The 19,494-nt window shown below is 37.0% G+C and overlaps 1 long non-coding RNA gene across 1 annotated transcript in view; it reads left to right on the forward strand.

The window, feature by feature from the left end:
• Nucleotides 1-4,769: 4,769 nt before the first annotated feature.
• The window catches only part of LOC112646670 (uncharacterized), a 51,450-nt gene continuing 36,725 nt past the window's right edge, over nucleotides 4,770-19,494 (forward strand). The window contains exon 1 of the long non-coding RNA XR_003127772.3: nucleotides 4,770-4,842. This is a non-coding gene — a long non-coding RNA (uncharacterized LOC112646670). The remainder of the gene's footprint in view (nucleotides 4,843-19,494) is intronic.

Genomic DNA, 19,494 nt, shown 5'->3' on the forward strand with positions numbered 1-19,494 from the left:
GTGAAATAAGATTTTAATTTTAAGCATTTCAGTGTATCTGAAAAATAAAAATGAATCTGATGTGAAAAATTGTGATCCATAATTTTCTAGGGATGCACTGTCCATATACTCGTTTGTATTTTCAACTGGATTCTGAACTCCTCAAAAAAAAAAAAAAAAAGCTTCTTATTGACTATTCTTGTATAATCTACTCAACTCCCCCTTCCCCATGCCCTCATCACATTCTATATTGATAGCAGTGATGTGCACATAGTAGATGTTTAATAAATATGTGTTGTGTGAATAAATTGCTTTCCATCACCGAAGCTTTTTGGGGGATTATTTTTTAAACAATAAAAGGGCTTATAAAGAATATAATAAACATAGTTCACAGCTGGGGTTGAATGTAAATCAAGCATCTATCTCCAGGTCTCTGATTGTGACCTCCAAACAGTGCTTGACTACAAAGCAAACAGGTATATCATCAGTACATCTTCCTCTGTCGAAGGGACTCAAAAGGTGTAATGAAAAAGAAGAGATGATGTTGGAATTTGCTTTCTGGCTGCATGCTTTGCCTTTCAAGCACTAACTGAGCTGCAGCATAAGGTGTGAAATTTGGACAAATGTTCCAAATCCTAGAAAACAAGTATTTTATTTAACTCTATCCTGCTTAAGAAATCTGTTTCAGCACTGTAGGTTTCCAGGAGAGATTGGTGACTAAGGAGTGGTCAGTTTGAATGGGATAATATTTGACAATGAAAGCTAAAATAAATGCTGGCACAATGGAACAGCTTTGATAATGATGCTCACAATGATGTATCAGTAGTTTCAGACACAAAGGAAGAATAAGAGTAAATTCTTAGCCAGTTTATTGTTTAAAATCATAATGGCCCCAATGTTAAACACTGGATATCTGCATTACTCCAATTTTCCAGGTTCCCTGGGTAAATTTGAAATTTTCAAGGATTGGCAAAGAGGCAGCCCAGTCAGATAGTGTAGAGGGGAGAGCAAGGGAGAAAATGTTTGAAATGTTAAATATCTGATGAATATTTAACATTTCAGTTGTGAAAGATGTTTCTTGTTCAATGAGTAAAGACAGTTTAGGAAAACGAGATAGTCGAGGATAAAGTATTCTTTTATTATAGTATTTTCTATTTCCATCATTGATAAAGTAATGCAGAAACAGATTGAATTATTAGAACCACAAACTCTCCTTATTGATTTAATATAAAATACATAATTTGTCCTTCTGCCTGAGAGTTCTGTTCCTCTGAAAAATAATGTCTTTAAATTATTGGATTAGATGTAGCTTCTAGTTGCTTGTATTCAGTCTTGAGCTGAGCTAATATTAATAACTGGATTCTTAAAAGCCACTTTTTAAGGAGATTCTTTTTTCTTTTTTGCTATTTGGAATTTCTTTCCTTCACTTAACCAAAATTCTTTATTCTGTAATTAATTCATTTTGTGTGATTCTATGTAGAAGTAGAAATAGCTCTATATTGAACCCTTACTTATATGACAGTGTGTTGAATGCTTTATATTAATGCACTTAATCTCCATAATAGTGCTATCAGGAATGTTACTAACTCTCCCCGTTTTACAGATGAGGAAACTAAGGCAGAGAGAAGCAACCTACCTAGGATCACACAGCTTATAGCTATGCAGCCAGGCTTCATCTTCCAGAGGCCATCCTTTTAACCAATAAGCAACACTCCATTCTTTAAGAGAGAGGACATCTTGTTCATTATTGTATTTCACACATTGGTCCCAGTGCCTAGTACTTGGTAGGCGTTTATAAAACGTTTCTAAAACTCAACACTTTTGAGCTCTAGAATGTTACTTCCTTCATTTCTTTTTTTTTTAATAAAGATTGTATTTATTTATTCATAGAGACCGAGAGAGAGAGAGAGAGAGAGAGAGAGAGAGAGAAAGGCAGAGACACAGGCAGAGGGAGAAGCAGGCAACATACAGAGAGCCTGTCGTGGGACTTGATCCAGGGTCTCCAGGATCACGCCCTGGGCTGCAGGCGGCGCTAAACCGCTGCCACCGGGGCTGCCCTACTTCCTTCATTTCTTCTCAGTTCTCATCTCTGCAGCCAGATACATCTTGTTCCTTCTAAGAGCACCTCATTAATTTCTTCCATTCTGACCTTTAATTGATACCAGCTTAAAGAACAGTTTTGAACTTTTGATTTCATCCCCTTGTTCAGAATTCTACTATGGATCCTCATTACTTCTGAACTGTTGTGTCTGGCTTTCAAGGCTCTCTATTCTTTGCCCTAGTTTATCTTAACTCTTGTTCACCACAGCCTTGTACACGCATTCAGTATGCCTAACCGTCCCACTCAGTCTTGTCGGAGGATGCCCTATGATTTCACATTTACCTTCACCCATAGACTACCAAATGCTTTTCCATTGTTGTGTGCTTCTGACATTTTCAGACCCCCATCTAATAATCTCCACTATGATTAAGGCTATTGATTCTTCAAGCTTCAAATCCTGTGTTAACACTTTAGTAACCTGTTATCCACTGATTTCACTTGACTATATTTCCTCCCTCTTTTGAACCTCTAACAGTACTTTACCACATTCTACTTGATATTAAATGCTTTTATCTTTTCCTTCTAATTAGGTAATAAACTTCTTGAGACCAGGGATTTTATCTTATTCATTAAGAACTGACAATGAAACAAAATCCATGTGTGTAACTGTGAGACTATCACCAAATATCTGTTTTTTTTCTTTCTTGAGGTCTGTTTTGAGAAATTTGCTATCACAAACTCATTATACTTCATAGCAGGAAGAAACTCCTGCAATTAATTCAGTACCTGCCTTATTTAATAACAAAAAAACTAAGATGTGGTGAAATTTCATGCTCAATCCTGAGCCCTACTCACTATACAGTGTTACCTCACTACATTTTTTAAAAGATAAAAAGATAGTATAACAACAAATTAAGGGACTTTAAAAGCTTCCAGATGGCATTGTGCTATCCTCTAATAGGCCCTGTAATGATTCGCCCAGCAGGAAGAGACTCTAAAGGGTGGTAGGGGTTTTAAGGTCTTAATGTTGGAACTATGGTTGAATCTTCAATCAAACTCTGACCAAGAGTTTTTATAGAGATTGGCTATAAAAAAAAAAAATCAGTTCGTTATGTTGAATCTTAGTACTTTAACTTCTCTTGACATCTGTTATATTAGTTGATACCCTCTCCCCCCAAAAAACAAAACAAAACAAAGACCCAAAACAAAACAAAAATTGTCAGGGATCTTGGATAGGTACTGTTTCCCATTTTATGGGTAGAGAATCTCAAAGGAAGTGACTGTCAATATTAGGATTGTGACCTTAGCCAGGACATGAGCCAGGAAGGATCCTGCTCTCAGATGGTAGATACCAGGGCATCCTCCTTCCTCAAGAGAGGGTAACTCTAACTTCTTAATGTGATATTATGATATCCTAAGTATAATTTCATTAGCAATGGAGACTGCAAGTGACAGGTGCTAAGTCTGAAGTCAATACTGCAGAACCAGCCACCACTGCCAACGAGCTGTGGCTTGGTTCAGCTTGGTTTCCCCATGTACTTTCAGGTGATGGAGATGTCATGCCTCAACATGTCCAGTTACGCTACTAATGGCAATCTGTTGTACCTTCCAAAATGAGGCAATGATGCCCATAGGAGCAAGCACTTACAGATACTGAAAGAGTAGAACAATTTGGGAAATTGTGATAATGACATGGAATGACATTGAGAACTGCTTCTCCTGAAAGATTCAGCCACATGATTGTGTAAGGTGTTGTGCAAAATGCTTGTCCATGTTTGTAGAGGAAAGAAAGGATTGGGGCAGAGGGAGCAATATGATGAAATGTGTTTCTATACTTTGATGTATACTTCAAAATATGTTTCAGTGCAAAGAGCACTTCAGGTTAAAATCCAACTCTCACACTGGTATTCAAGGTGCCCCCACAATCTGGTCTACCTATCTTGCCACTTCTGTCACTTGTTCCCTTCACATCCCACCAGTCGACACCGGCCGCTTGCTGTGCTCTCAACATGCTGACTCAGCAAAATTCAAATAAACATTTGTTTAATGTCCACCATATGCTTGGAATTTTACTAGAAACTAAAGAAAGTAGGAGAAGTCATTGCTTCTATCTTTAAGTAACTAGAAATCTAGTGGGAAAGACAAGCAAGTACATAAATGAATCTGATACAAAGCAGAATCAGCAGTGGGAAGGGCAAAATGTAGAAAGGTAAATTGGGGTTATTAAAGGACATTAAAGATTTGTGAATAAAACAGAGAAACAGATACTAAAATTAGGGAAGCCATACTTTAAGTAAGCTATAATAGCAGTTCATGTGGGATTTGATAAGGGCCACAAAGGTAATCACTGGCAGTAGAAGTGAGATTGGAAAGGATGAAGTCCAACAACATTGCAAAAATGCTGTTTTAGTACAGTGGTTAAGCATGTGAATTCCAGAGTTAGACATAGTTTGTACTCTGTCTCTGCCATTTATTAGCTTTGTCACCTTAATTGAATTAATAAACTGGTCTATGTATCGGTATCCTCAATGAAATTACCTTGGCATCCAATTACAAGTGTCTTTTGAGTTCATAAGAAATAATCCTTATAGAATAGCTGGCACAGAGTAAGCATTCAGTAAATGTTAACTGACATTATTATTATTATTATGGATGGGTTTTAAGGAAGGTGGCTGAAGAATGTGATCAGAATATCCTCTTCCCAACTTTTTTTGAAGAATTTCTTTCTGCTTTCCTCTTTGCCTTGTTAGAATCTGCCCATCTCAGTCGCATTTCCACTATGAAGAATCCCTTGAATGGTCCTGTGCGCAGTGATCTTTCCTGTGAGTTCCTAAAATATAATATGCCCCCACTAAGCTATTAAGTATTTTGCCCCCTTCCTTATTTCAATTAATTTACAAATTCCGTAATATTTCTTGTATTACTCTGTATTCTCCACTGTACGGGCATCAGCTTGCACATTTGCCCATGATAAAAATGTATTGATTGTTTAATATTGCTAAATATGTCAATTCTTATTTACCAGAACTCAGGGAAACTGTAACACAGGTTAACCTTAGAAAGTAATTTCATTTTGGCTCAAAACTTGGTTCCAGAGCCCACTTCTCGATCATCTCCCTAGAGTCTTTAAAAGGACAATGAATTAAGTTAAAACTATTCCTGCACCGAGTGGTGATAAAGCCTGGGCACCAGTGGAAAAGCAGATGAGCTCTAACCTGGGGCTGAGCAGGTACCAGGGCTCCAGCTGGCTAAGGAACAAAGCAGGAAGCAGTTGATTCTAGGGACCATTCTATAATCACCCACGATGAACATCTGAATTCAATTCTAACTTTTTAGAACAAAGATACTCTTTTCAATAGTAGCTAATATTTATTTCACAACTTACTGTATTCTAAAAGAGGCTTACAATTAATTTGTCTGGAATGGGAGGCAGTCGTAAGGAATCTCTATTTTTTTTTAAAGATTTTATTTATTTATCCACGACAGAGAGAGAGAGAGAGAGAGAGAGAGAGAGAGAGAGAGAGAGAGACAGGCAGAGGGAGAAGCAGGTCCATGCAGGGAGCCCAACGTGGGACTCGATCCTGAGTCTCCAGGATCACGCCCTGGGCCGAAGGCCAACATAAATATTTTTTGAAAGCCTGCAAGCTAATCCCTAATTTAAAAGGAAACAATGAAAGAAGTAAATTTACAAGTTAGTTTCTAACTTGGCTACTTAGTTTCTCTTTCTTCAGTCTCATTGTTAGTGTATAGAGATGCCACTGATTTCTGGGCATTGATTTTGTATCCTGCCACGCTTACCAAATTGCTGTATGAGTTCTAGAAATCTTGGGGTGGAGTCTTTTGGGTTTTCTATGTACAGTATCATGTCATCTGCAAAGAGGAGAGTTTGACTTCTTCTTTGCCAATTTGAATGCCTTTTATTTATTTCTTTTTGTTGCCTGATTGCTGAGGCTAGGACGTCCAGTACTATGTTGAATAGCAGTGGTAAGAGTGGACATCCTTGCCGTGTTCCCGATCTTAGGGGAAAGGTTCCCAGTGTTTCCCATTGAGAATGATATTCGCTGTGGGCTTTTTGTAGATGGCTTTTAAGATGCTGAGGAATGTTCCCTCTATCCCTACACTCTGAAGAGTTTTGATCAGGAATGGATGCTGTATTTTGTCAAATGCTTTCTCTGCATCTATTGAGAGGACCATATGGTTCTTGTTTTATTTCTCTTGTTGATATGATCAGTCACATTGATTGCTTTATGGGTGTTGAACCAGCCTTGCATCCTGGGATAAATCCCACTTGGTCATGGTGAATAATCTTCTTAATGTACTGTTGGATCCTATTGGATGGTATCTTGGTGAGAATTTTTGCATCCATGTTCATCAGGGACATTGGTCTATAATTCTCCTTTATGGTGGGGTCTTTGTGTCTGGTTTTGGAATTAAGGTGATGCTGGCCTCATAGAATGAGTTTGGAAGTATTCCATCCCTTTCTGTCTTTCGGAACAGCTTTAGTAGAATAGGTATTGTTTCTTCTTTAAACATTTGATGGAATTCCCCTGCTAAGCCATCTGGCCCTGGACTTTTGTGTCTTGGGAGGTTTTGGATGACTGCTTCAATTTCCTCCCCGGTTATTGGCCTGTTCAGGTTTTCTATTTCTTCCTGTTCCAGTTTTGGTAGTTTGTGATTTTTCAGAAATGCATTCATTTCTTCTAGATTGCCTAATTTATTGGCATATCGCTGCTCATAATAAGTTTTGAAAATCGTATTTCCTTAGTATTGGTTGTGATCTCTCCTTTTTTCATTCGTGATTTCATTAATTAGAGTCTTTTCTCTTTTGTTTTTAATAAGGCTGGCTAATGGTTTATCTATCTTATTAATTCTTTCAAAGAATCAACTCCTGGTTTTGTTGTTCTGTTCCACAGTTCTTCTGGTCTCTATTTCATTGAGTTCTGCTGGAATCTTTATTAACTCTCTTCTTCTGCTAGATGTAGGATCTATTTGCTGTTTTTTCTCCAGCTCCTTTAGGTGTAAGGTTAGCTTTTGTATTTGAGTTATTTCCAGTTTTTTGATGGATGCTTGTATTGCAAGTCCCCTCAGGATTCTCCCCAATTCTCCCCAAAGGTCCCCTTTGGAATCTGTATTCCAAAGATTTTTGAATGGTTGTATCTTCATTCTCATTAGTTTCCATGAATCTTTTTAATTCTTCTCTAATTTCCTGGTTGACCCTTTCATCTTTTAGCAGGATGGTCTTTAACCTCCACATGTTTGAATTTCTTCCAAACTTCTTCTTGTGATTTAGTTCTAGTTTCAAAGCATTATGGTCTGAAAATATGCAGGGGATAATCCCAATCTTTTGGTATTGGTTAATACCTGATTTGTGACCCAGTATGTGGTCTATTCTGGAGAAAGTTTCGTGTGCACTTGAGAAGAATGTGTATTCAGTTGCATTTGGATGTAAAGTTCTGTAAATATCTGTGAAATCCACTGGTCCAGTGTATCATTTAAAGCTCTTGTTTCTTTGGAGATGTTGTGCTTAGAAAATCTGTCAATTACAGAAAGCGCTGTGTTCATGTCTCCCAGTATAAGTGTATTATTATCTAAGTATGTCTTAACTTTGGTTATTAATTGATTGATATACTTGGCAGCTCCCACATTAGGGGCATAAATATCCATGATTGTTAGGTCCTCTTGTTGGATAGATTCTTTTATTTTTTTATTTTTATTTTTTTTGATAGATCCTTTTGGTATGATATAGTGTCCCTCTTCATCTCTTACTACAGTCTTTGGGATAAACTTTGATTTATCTGATATGAGGATTGCTACCCCTGCTTTCTTTGTGGACCATTTGAATGGTAAATGGTTCTCCAACCTTTTATTTTCAGGCTGTAGGTGTCCTTAGGTCGAAATGAGTCTCTTGTAGACAGCAAATAGATGGGTCCTGCTTTTTTATCCCCTCTGAAACCCTGCACCTTTTGATGGGATCGTTAAGTGCATTCATGTTCAGAGTTACTATTGAAAGGTATGAATTTAGTCATCATAATACCTACTCAGTCCCTGTTTTTGTGGATTGTTTCCTTGGACTTCCTCTTTCTTTTACAGAGTCACCCTTAATATGTATTTGTCTTTCTTTGTCTGACTTACTTCACTTAGGATAATGCCCTCAAAAGCCCATTATGTTTTTGCTTATACCAGGAAATCCTGTTTATTTTTGATGTTCACATAATTCATATAAAGACATTTTTATTTTTGTTTAATGTATACAGATATGTTGTTTTTATATTTTAGCAAGATTTTTTTGAAATGAGCTATTGAATAGAAATATTTCATTTGGATAGCCAATATAGTAAATCAAATTGTATCTCACGTACACATTTTGAAGAAATTGTATAATTTTAACTACTTTTAGTGTCCTCCTTTATTCTCAGAAATATCCTGGTTTGGGGTTTTTATGTGGTCATACTCCCTAGAAATTTTGTGTGTGAGGAACTTGAACTCAACACAACACCTAAACCTAGGGAGTGACCAAGGAAAGCAGGCTTCAGGCAAATCAAATGATTCTGGAACCTATTCTGAGCCTTTCACTGTAATAGAATGAGTACCATACCTGCTTGGGTGCAAATTAAAAGCACTCTATCAATAAAAAGGTTTAATATTGAGAGCCCAGGCCTCATGTGGCAAGAAACGGACATAGTGTAGAAGCACAACACAGGGCCTACTTTTCTTTCTCCCTCCACTAGCTCCCATCCCCCATATGCTGCACCAAGAAATGGCCCTCATTGGCAGTGGTATCTTATCTCTCTGTCATGGAAGGAGTGGCCTGTCCTCGTGGGCTGAATTCTTTCTTTCTCCGAACATTCTTTGGTCTTTTATGTAGAGAATACTACCGGCACTGACTCATGCCTTCTCTGGATGACATTTAACATGTGACCAGATAGGTTAGCACTACCAGCTGTGGTGTTTATCTTCAAATAGAAATCCCCTTCCCCAACATGCATAAAGTGGAGTGGTGAAATGAAATGGTGCTTAATAACTGGGAAAAAATGCTTTACATGAATCTTAAAGATTCAATAAGAAATCTTGGAAAACAAAGCCATTACTATCAAACTGCTCTTTAAAAATTGTTCATATTTCCCAAAGTAGAACATTACCACTGCTATACTCACATGGCTATTAATTCATCTTGAGTGTTCTGAGATCTAGATTTAGTAGAGTTTGTACCTAAAATATTTTGAAAATCGCTCATATGCCCCAGAAAAACCCGCATGGATCAAGTGAACAGGGCCTTCTTCTTAAGGTGTGCATTTGAGTATGATGCCAAATATTTGTTTCATGTGAGTGATGTCATGGTCCCTAATGGCTTTATTTCACATCCTGCTGTCATTAATAGGAAGCATTTACTTATTCATTATAAGGACCCTTAAAGGGACAGAATGTTTGGGGAAGAAAAAAAAAGTCATTTTTTAGTAATAGACCTCAAACTAGGCTCCTTTTGCTTATTTTGTAAAATAATCTGAAATAGTATAACTCTATAATCCTTGAAAAGCTATTTTTCATTATCCCCCCCCCCCCTAGTAGTTTATAAATATTTCTTCTTTATACCCAATCTGAAATCAATTAGCAGGTATGTTCACTTCTTCACAAGTTAACTCACTTGTAAAAACAGATGTTTCTATGGGGATCGTGTTTTCATGCTTTCTTGGTGCAGCTCTGGCAAGGCCCTTTCCAGCTAGTTATATGTGACACTTTAATCTTAACAGAGATGATGTGACTGAATATTCACAAACCAAAGTTTATGCAATTAAGGGAACATTGATTTCCATAAGTAAACACTGAAAATCTGGATGTTGTGGCTCAGTTAAGTGTCTGCCTTTGGCTCAGGTCATCAGGATATCCTGTATATTTTTGATGTTCACATAATTCAATATGATCCCAGGGTCATGATCCCAGGGTTCTGGAATCGAGCCCCTCACTCCCTGCTCATTGGGGGAGTTTGCTCTCCCCTCCCTCTGTCCCCTCCCCTTCTCCCCTCCCCCTGCTCATGCTCTCTCTCCCTCTATCTCAAATAAATAAATAAAATCTTCAAAAAAAAAAAAAGAAAGAAAGAAAGAAAGAAAAGAAAAGAAAACTTGGATATTTATACCAAGTGTCAGAATTTTGTCTGAGCAAGGTAGAAATGACTTAAATTTAAGCCTATCTTCACTTCCTTATTTGCCTTTAAAAGAGAAAGAGAACTGTACTAGCTGCTAGGGCTGCCATAACAAAGTACCACAGACTGTAGCTTAAACAACACAAATTTATTTTCTCACAATTCTGGAGGCTGGAGAAGATCACAGCAGCACTGGTTTGTTCTAAAGCTTCTTGGCTTGTGGTTGGCCATCTACTCCCTGTGTCTTCACATTGTCTTACTTCTGTGTACCCATGTTCTAATCTTCTTATAAGGATTAGGGCTTAGTCATATTGATTAGAGCCAACTCTCATTTTAGCTTAATTACCTCCTTAAAGACCCTATGCCTAAATAGAGTCACTTTCTAAGATACTGTAGGTTAGAACATCAAAATACAATTTTGGGGGGGACATAATTCAGTTCATAACAGGAACCATGCCTATTACTTTTATTTTTCAATGACAGTACTTTAAAAATGACATTGTTTCTCCTTCTTGCACTGTAAAAGTAATGGGATATGTTCAAGACCACAGGACATCTACATAGGTAAGTATAAATCTTGTTGGCATTTTAATTTTCTCACTGGAAATCTTGTTTCCATGTGCAAGTACTGAAGGTTCTGGGAGATTTTTTTCATTATTGCTCTCCTTATGAAAGCAGCTGTTCAATGAACACGGCATATTTTGTTACCTCATCAAGAAGCAGAGGAAGATTATGTTGTGATCAGGTTTTGTATGGCTATAGTCAATGCTTTTCTGATTGTCTGAGCCCCAGTGATTGATTTAATAGGTCTACTCCAGGGCAGTTACTCATCCCTGATATTTGTCCAACTCAAAGCTCCATGTTATTTATGTAAACGATGCTTTATATGCCTTCCATGAAGATAAATCCAAGTTGACAGAACTGTTTAAGAGATGAGTGTGCCAACCAATTGGGATTATGATCACAGAATTTATCTATATCAACTTTCATATTACTTCACTGGCAAATTGGGAGCTTTGGAGGATAAGAGGATAAGATATGATTGGTAGAATCTATTTTCTACTCTGAAGGTAGTATTTTGACATTTCAGAGGACTGTGCATCTAGGAAGACTTCTGAACACAAACAAAGAAAAACAGGCTTGGGAACAGATTATTTGTCTTTGAAAAATGAAAACACCTCTAAACCATGGGGAAAATAAACCAAAGTCATTTAGACATACATACCCAGCATTTGGAAAATGTTCTTATATGTAATGAGTTATGCATTTTTAGCTTTGGCCAGGGATTTTTTTTCTCTTACATGGTAGAATATGAGCCTTATGTATTCTCTATACATGTGGTTGTTAGAAGATCAAAAGGTTAACATATGATTTCTGCTTTGAAGATGATGGAGTGAGGCCTATGAGTTGTACCCTTTTATAAGAAATCATCCAAAAGCCCAGAAAGAATGAAGAAAAATTAATGCACACTTGGTCTCTGATAGGACTGAGAGATACATGAAATCTCAAAACAATAACAACAAAGTAGGAAAAAGTTAACAGCCAAAATCAATAAAAGGCCAACTGGAACAGATGAACATGTAAAATGAGGACTTGCATAGTGACAGAGCTCAACAAGCTCAGCATAATCTCTCAAATAAGTATGTTCCACTGAAATATAAAATAATAGCTATCTTATTTGTAACAATGGGAATAGGGAATAACTCTGGATGCCTGGAAGTCAGGGTTGATTGAGGAGTCACATGAATAATCCATGACTGCAGAAAGTAACTCTGGTTGTAGGAACGAGGAGGAGGACACTTTATATTGTTAACAGTGCTGCAGTTTGTTAGCAGGGAAGATGTAAAAGCTAAAATAGCTTACACAGGCAACTCTGTCACAAGCAGAACTGCTGGTAGCCTACAACACAGCTTTAACCATTCTTCCACCAAAACCTTCCTCAGAGGGCTAATAGGAAGGGTGCTTTGAAAGGAGACTGATAATGATAACAGGAACCACCACAGACTCCAAACAAAGCTGTTAAGAAGAGGAAGAGGAGGTAAAGAAACAGGAAAAACAAATAACAGGTGAAGAACACTTACCAAAAAAAATATACCATGGAGGAGGTAAAAATTATACCCACATAGGTCATCAAGAATTAGTAAAACAAAACAAAACAGCTTAATGAGGAAATCATAACTGATAAATAAAAGGACATAGTAGAGATATAAGAGCTCAGAAAAAATGCTCCTCCAGATATACTCCATACCTTTTCCACCCTCCTCTGTATCCCAGGAAGCTGGGATACCTCGGAACTAATTCAAAAGGTTCGCTTTTCTAGCTTCTTGTTGGGCTTGGGCAGCTAAGAATATTAGCAGAAGAACAGAGGGAAAGAAGAGAGTAGGTAAAGGTACTTATTCCTTTGGCTCTCCCCATGGGACCATGCTAGCTGGCTCCCCTGACTAAGTAAGGAGCTCCTTTAAGATGGCACTCTCTGGGTTCCAGTTACTACTCCTTCTCTGTGTGCCTTTGAGCTATCGTAGTTACAGTGGCCCAAGTGGGTTACTGCACTAACCCTAGAGGCTTTCCTACATTCTGCCTTCACCTTCAGAATAATCTCTAGTAATTGTCTTCAATTTGACTGTGCCATCTCTTTTATGCAAAAATTCTAACTGATAAGATGATGAAACTGGCAAAGCTGATCAATGAAGTAGAAGGAGAAAAAAATTAAATACTATAGAAATGAGCCAGATTGGAAGCAGCACAAAGGAAAATTGTGTCTTTTGAACAGAAGCTTAATTAAGGGTAGGAATTAGAAAAGATGCAAAATGAAATTAAGATAGTTTGAAAAGGCAAGAGCGAAAATAATGGATATGGAAGATAGACAAATCAGTAATGGACAAAGAGAACCAAAATAATGTAACCAAACAAATATTTAAAGATATAATTCAATATAACTTACCAAAAATAAAACACTTGAATCTACAGATGGGTTGCATATGGCATATCTAAAGAGAAAAAATAACACAGAATGATCAAAACAAAAACTCATCCTAGTAAAATTTCATAGTTTCAATATATACTTATATATAATCTGCATCCAGATAGAAAGATCAAGACACGCAGGGAAAAAAAAATGTAGGATAGCCTCAGATTTCTCTCTGTCAATACTCAAAACTAACTGTGGAACAATCAATGCCAATTAAGTCCCTGGAAAAAGACTGATTAGAATGTAAATGTTAAAAACCTGGACAAATAGAAATTACATACCCAACAAAAGTTGAGATGAGGGAGACAGCAGTAAGAGGTGGAATAAATATGCTGACCTCTTTTTCTCACAATGGATAGAGATATTATTAATAGGGATATAAGGATATCTGGATATAAAGGTGGGCTGATTTTGATACTAAGAGGAAACAGATGGCATATTCAAAAAGGGTGATTGAAGAGAGTTTAATGAAGGTCTGTTTATAAAGGCCTGAGAAGAACAAAAGAGATCAATAAGGGAAGACATTAATTACCATTCCTGAGTCTGAAGGAGAAAACCATTACTGGAATGTGAAGAAAAAAGTAGTAATGGGGGCAGCCTGGGTGGCTCAGCGGTTTGAGCGCCTGCCTTCGGCCCAGGGCATGGTCCTGGGGTCCCAAGATCGAGTCCCACATCAGGCTTCCGGTATGGAGCCTGCTTCTCCCTCTGCCTGTGTCTCTGCCTCTCTCTCTCTCTATGTCTTTCGTGAACAAATAAATAAAATTTTTAAAAAAGTAGTAATGGGACAATGTCTGCTAGACAAGAACTGTAGCCATAGATAGAGGAAATCAATCAAATTTAAAAATTGTGGATAAGGAAGGGGTGCTGAGGACTAAGGTAACTTCTTCAACTTTTCTCTTTCTACTTGGTTTCATTGACTCATCCTAACTAGAAACTAGAAAGGGCAAGAGAATTCATAGAGGTCAGCCTTCTATGAAATAGAGCAGGGCATCATAGCCACACCCAAACATACACTTATTCTATGATCTCTTTCCCTCTACGACCCTCAGCTGGATGAGTGCTTTATCTGGTAAGATGACCCAAACCTTTTTGACTATAGGATCTGAGTTATTAAGTTACTATCGTTTTGGCTAGTACTTTTAAACAAGGGAATACTAAGATGTGTCTTAGTTAAACTCCTGGATTCCAGACATAGTCTTTTCTGTGCAAGTATATGACAACAACACAAGTTTCTTTCTAGGAAATGGCATCAATTATCCTGATGGTTTACTAGTTCAGAAGCATGAGGAACCAAAAATGGCCAGAGGCAGTCACAGGTTCCAATTTAATAGATTGATAAAAGTATTCCTCTTTAGAATACTAGGACCACTAAACCCACTGAGCCAAGATTATAGAGTTGTGAAATAAAAATTAGGTAGGTTATTAGTTATAGTATGAGAAGAACTACTATCAACTTTATCCCTAGCTCTCAAGCCAATATATCCTGACTCTTGGAGACATAACACTATACACTGGTGCCTAGTTTAAGGTGTATGCTGCTTCTTACAGAAAGTTTCCCAAACTCTCAAGGTTGAATGCCACAGAACTTTTCAGTTCAGTTTTTTTTATTTTAGCCATTTCTAGAAGATGGGACATGGTAAAACCAGTGATTCCATGGGCATGAGCCCATTGCTACATTTCCTTTGCTAATAGAATAGGTTTCTTGCCCAGGGTTCCTTGCTTGTGTAGCATTACAGGGCAATGATAAAGGTTTCTTAAAGTTCACAAATAATGGTATTGGAGAAGTGTTGGTAGACTAAGAGGGAAATCCATATCCAGAATATGTTTATTTTTATATAAAGGCAAATTGCGATATCCTCCATGAGAGAAGGGATCCAATGTGATGAACTTGTAACCATGTTGGGCATTCAGCAATGGTGGTAGTCAGATCAGCCTCATTGAGAGGAAAAATCATGTTGAGCCCATACATAGCTTCCATCCTTGACTATATGGATACTCTGTATAAGAAACCATTGAGCAAGTATTGGAGGTACTGGAGAAATAGGCTTTACAATACATAGTTTAGATATGTTTGCAAGCAATATATGGACAAAATTTTTTATGGGTGTGAATTCAATCTGAGCATACAATTATATTTACTGTCCTATTTTACATATTTGGATTTTTTTTTCTAGAGGGAATTCAAGTTGTTACCCTTATTTATATTAAATTTTGGTTTATTCTTGTCTTCCTATCTAATGATCTGATAGTAATGAAGCTACACACAGATCCATAATCCCTAAGACTACAATCTGGCCTATTCCTTTCTGCTATCAGGGCATTAGAATATGTCAACTAGCTAGGCTTAGTTCTAGGCATTAGACTGTATTCTTCCTCACCATTCAACTCCTTATAAATTTCTTACCTGAACCATCAAATTTTTCAGCCTTTTATTTTTTAAAATGATTTTTAAAATTTATTTATTTGAGAGAGAATGAATGCATGAGTGGGGAGAAGTGGCAGAGGGAGAGGGAGAGAGAGAAATCCAAGCTGATTCCACGCTGAGTCCAAGCCCAACTCAGGGCTCGATTTCACAACCTTGAGATCATGACCTGAGCTGAATTCAAGAGTCAAGACACTCAACCAACTGAGCCACCCCTGTGCCCCTTTTTCAGCTTTTTATTAAGAGACACTACAATTTCCTGATTTCCCTGGGACCTTTTCATTTCCTATCATCCATGGGATGCCTGTCTAATACCTGCCTCCAGACCTGAGGTTAATGATAATCATGTCCTTTGAGTTTCTGCTTTATTTTGCCCCACAAAGACATTTGTCTTACTCTTGATCCTGGCTAAGTTGTTTTGGTTATTGTTCCTTATATTTTATACATCTTTGCTGTATATATGGAAGAAGAGTAAGCCAATGAATGAACCCACTTTTAATTCTGAATGCATCTACTCACTATCTACTATTTAGTAGTTAAGGAATAAAGAGAAACATCTGGATATCTAAATATATGTACTGATTGAACCTAAGAGCTACTTTACTCTGTTTATATTCATTGGGTATTGCATGTCCTCAATCCCTTGTGTTTAATTACTAATAAGAAATTATTATTAACAATAATAATATTCCATTCATCTATTCTGGCAAATTTTACACTGTATCATATGTAAGACTTTTTGGTCCTTGTTATATGGGGAGGGATGAATTAATGTAATGACTTTAAATAGGGAAATAAGTAATACTCTGGATTTTTATTTAAAAACCCATCTATAGGGACTCTTGGGTGGCTCAGTGGTTGAGCATCTGCCTTGGGTTCAGGTCATGATCCTGGGGTCCTGGGATTGAGTTCCACATTAGGCTCCCCACAGGGAGCCTGTTTCTCCCTCTGCCTATATCTCTGCCTCTCTCTGTCTCTCACGAATAAATAAATAAAATCTTTAAAAATAAATAAATACCCATCTATAGTAACAGAGGACAGCAGAGATATGGCTAAATGGGAGCACACATCACAAGGACTTTAGCATTTTAGTTGAATAAAAGTTCTGCATAAATTATTAATATATGTCCAAAAATCTCATTTAAGTTATGCACAATAATATAAATATAGTGATGAGGAATAGGTCATTGGATATCCCCTCTCTGCTCTCTATGGATCATGCTAAACATAAACTATTATTTTCAGTCTCAGATGCCATATTTTAAAAGGAACAAAGTGGAGTTTATCTGGAGAAGAGAAATAAAAATATTAAAAGTTGTGAAAACTATTATAAATAAGGAACATTTTAAGCAACTGACCTTTGAAGGACTTCATAAGCATCTTCAAATATTTCAAGGATATAAATATGAAAGGAAGATTAATCAGTCCACGTAGTTCAAGAACTAGAATAGATATGTTTTCTAATTCTATAAAATTAGAAAATATTGGGAATTTTATAAATATTAGAATTTTAAAAATAAATTCAGGTATCTTTATTGCGATGAGTTTCTAATCATTGGAGTTATTCACATAAATGCTGATGGATATTATACTAAAGATTAATAATTCATTGTGTCAGTATCTTTTCCTTTGAGGTTCTACCATGTATCAAGTACCTCACTAAACTCATACATTTTTGTAAACCTTGTCAACTCCATTCCTGCATTATGTGCCAAATTCTCTTTCATATGCTCTGCCTTTACAAATGTTGTTTTATCCCATTTTTATCTCCATCACTATTTTGCTTAAACTCTTCTTGTCTTTAAGTCTCAGCTCCTTCTCAGTCTCACTTCTTCCTGGAAGATTTGTTTTTGTTTTTTTTTAAGATGTTATTTATTTATTCATGAAAGACAAAGAGAGGCAGAGACACAGGCAGAGGGAGAAGCAGGCTCCATGCAGGGAGCCCGTGTGGGACTTGATCCTGCGACTCCAGGATCACGCCCTGGGCCAAAGTTGGGGTTTTCCAATTACAAGTCTAACTCTCCAGTAAGTCATGAGTTCCTTTAACTAAAACACTATATATCCCATGAGTATACCTGCCACTCTATACAGTGCTTGACACAGTGGATAGGTGGGTAGATAGACTAATTACTTGATTAAGGTTTGTAGTATTATTCTAGCGTAAACAGAAGCAAGACTTAGGTGTCAGCATTTCGGCAAAAGAAGGCTATAGAAAGTAGCCAATGGCAAGACATATTAATTTTGGACCAGGAATTAAAATAGCCAGAAAAACAACAAAAGGCCAACAGAAAAAAATTTAAATTGGAAAGCATTATTTGAAAGGGAGAGGGACGCCTGGGTGGCTCAGTGGTTGAGTGTCTGCCTTTGGCTCCAGGGTGTGATCCTGAGGTCCGGGATGGAGTCCCACATCGGGCTCCTTGTGGGGAGTCTGCTTCTCCCTCTGCCTGTGTCTCTGCCTCTCTCTGTGTCTCTCATGAATAAATAAATAAAATCTTTAAAAAAAATGAAAGGGAGAAAGAAAATATGTGCTTGTGAAGAAATCAATTCACCTTTGTATATTGTTTTCTATGGTTGATTCAACTCCAATGCTTTTGATTAGAATAATTTTTCATGAAGATTCAACTTTGCTTATGATGTAAGAGGCCAGAAAAACCTAGGAGAAAAATTATATTTTATTGATATAATTCTAAAATATTCCATTCACTGGGATTTAACTTCTTTTACAATGTGAAGGGCATCTGCATTCTATATTGGAAATATATGGGCCAAGTTGTTGTATAACCAAATAAATCACTACTATGTTCTAGTTTTATAGCTTTGACACTCTGTAATCCTGTGGATATATAAATATATAATGGAAACACCATGATAATTATTTTATGAAGGGAAACTAGTATATTCTCATGTCCTATAGCCTTTTAAAAAGATAAAAAGGAGGGGAAAAAGCCCTTATTAATTCATACCTGCAAAACAATTGCAGTCATTTTCCTGGCTGAAGACTAAATTATTGTACATTATAGTGTGCACGTCTATGATAAGTAGATTACTATAGATCATTCCAAAAGGAGGTGGAGGGAATATTGCACTAACATTAGCTTCTCTGGTATTTGCAGGCTGTAAATTTCCTTAAATGATAGATGTAAAGATGGAAGACAGATGGATAGAGGAAAAGACAGAATCAGATACTGGATGAGTTAGTAAAGCAGCCTGTGCTTCAGTGCTGTCTTATTAACACAAGGCTAGCAAGCATCCAAGCCCCCCCCACCCCCCACCCCAGCAGCCCCCACTCCCTCCCCCTGAAATGTACCGATTTATATGAAAATTAAGATTACAAATTAAAGCCTGGCTATCCTGGAGTTTTCCAGTTCATCAGCCATCCAATAAAAATGATGTCAAGCCTGTATGCATAATTCCCAGAAGATTACTTTGTCCTTACAGCTAAGCCCTGTCCCTGATATGAAAGATCTCTATCCACTTTTATTGAAATAAAGAACTAACATCATAATCCCAATATTGAGGTATAATCTTCATTATCTCCTGACCCTCTTGAGGCTCCCCCAATCTATATTACTTCAGATTTGTTATTTATAATCCTTATGTATTTACCTTTATTGAGATAGGATTAAAAACTGGAGGGAGGGGGAAGCACCAAAAAATCCTTATGATTTCAGTTCACCAACAATCAACTAATGTGTTAGACTGAGGGTTGTTGTTGTTGTTTTTTAATGGTTCTTATAGTTGTATAGTCTAAGCTTGAAAAGACATTAATTGGTCCCCTGAGTGTCCTCATTTCATTAAATGAATTATTTCCAATCCAACCTGGTTTGTGAAATGATGGCAGCATCCTCTTTTCCTATTTATTAAAATAGGTGGGGGAGGGGTTAATGAAAAAATAAACATAGAATAATCCAAAGTAACTTTTATCTCTTTTCTTAGGAAGTTTTGAT

This window comes from Canis lupus, chromosome 32, assembly GCF_003254725.2.
Source record: "Canis lupus dingo isolate Sandy chromosome 32, ASM325472v2, whole genome shotgun sequence".
Taxonomy (NCBI): Eukaryota; Metazoa; Chordata; class Mammalia; order Carnivora; family Canidae; genus Canis; species Canis lupus.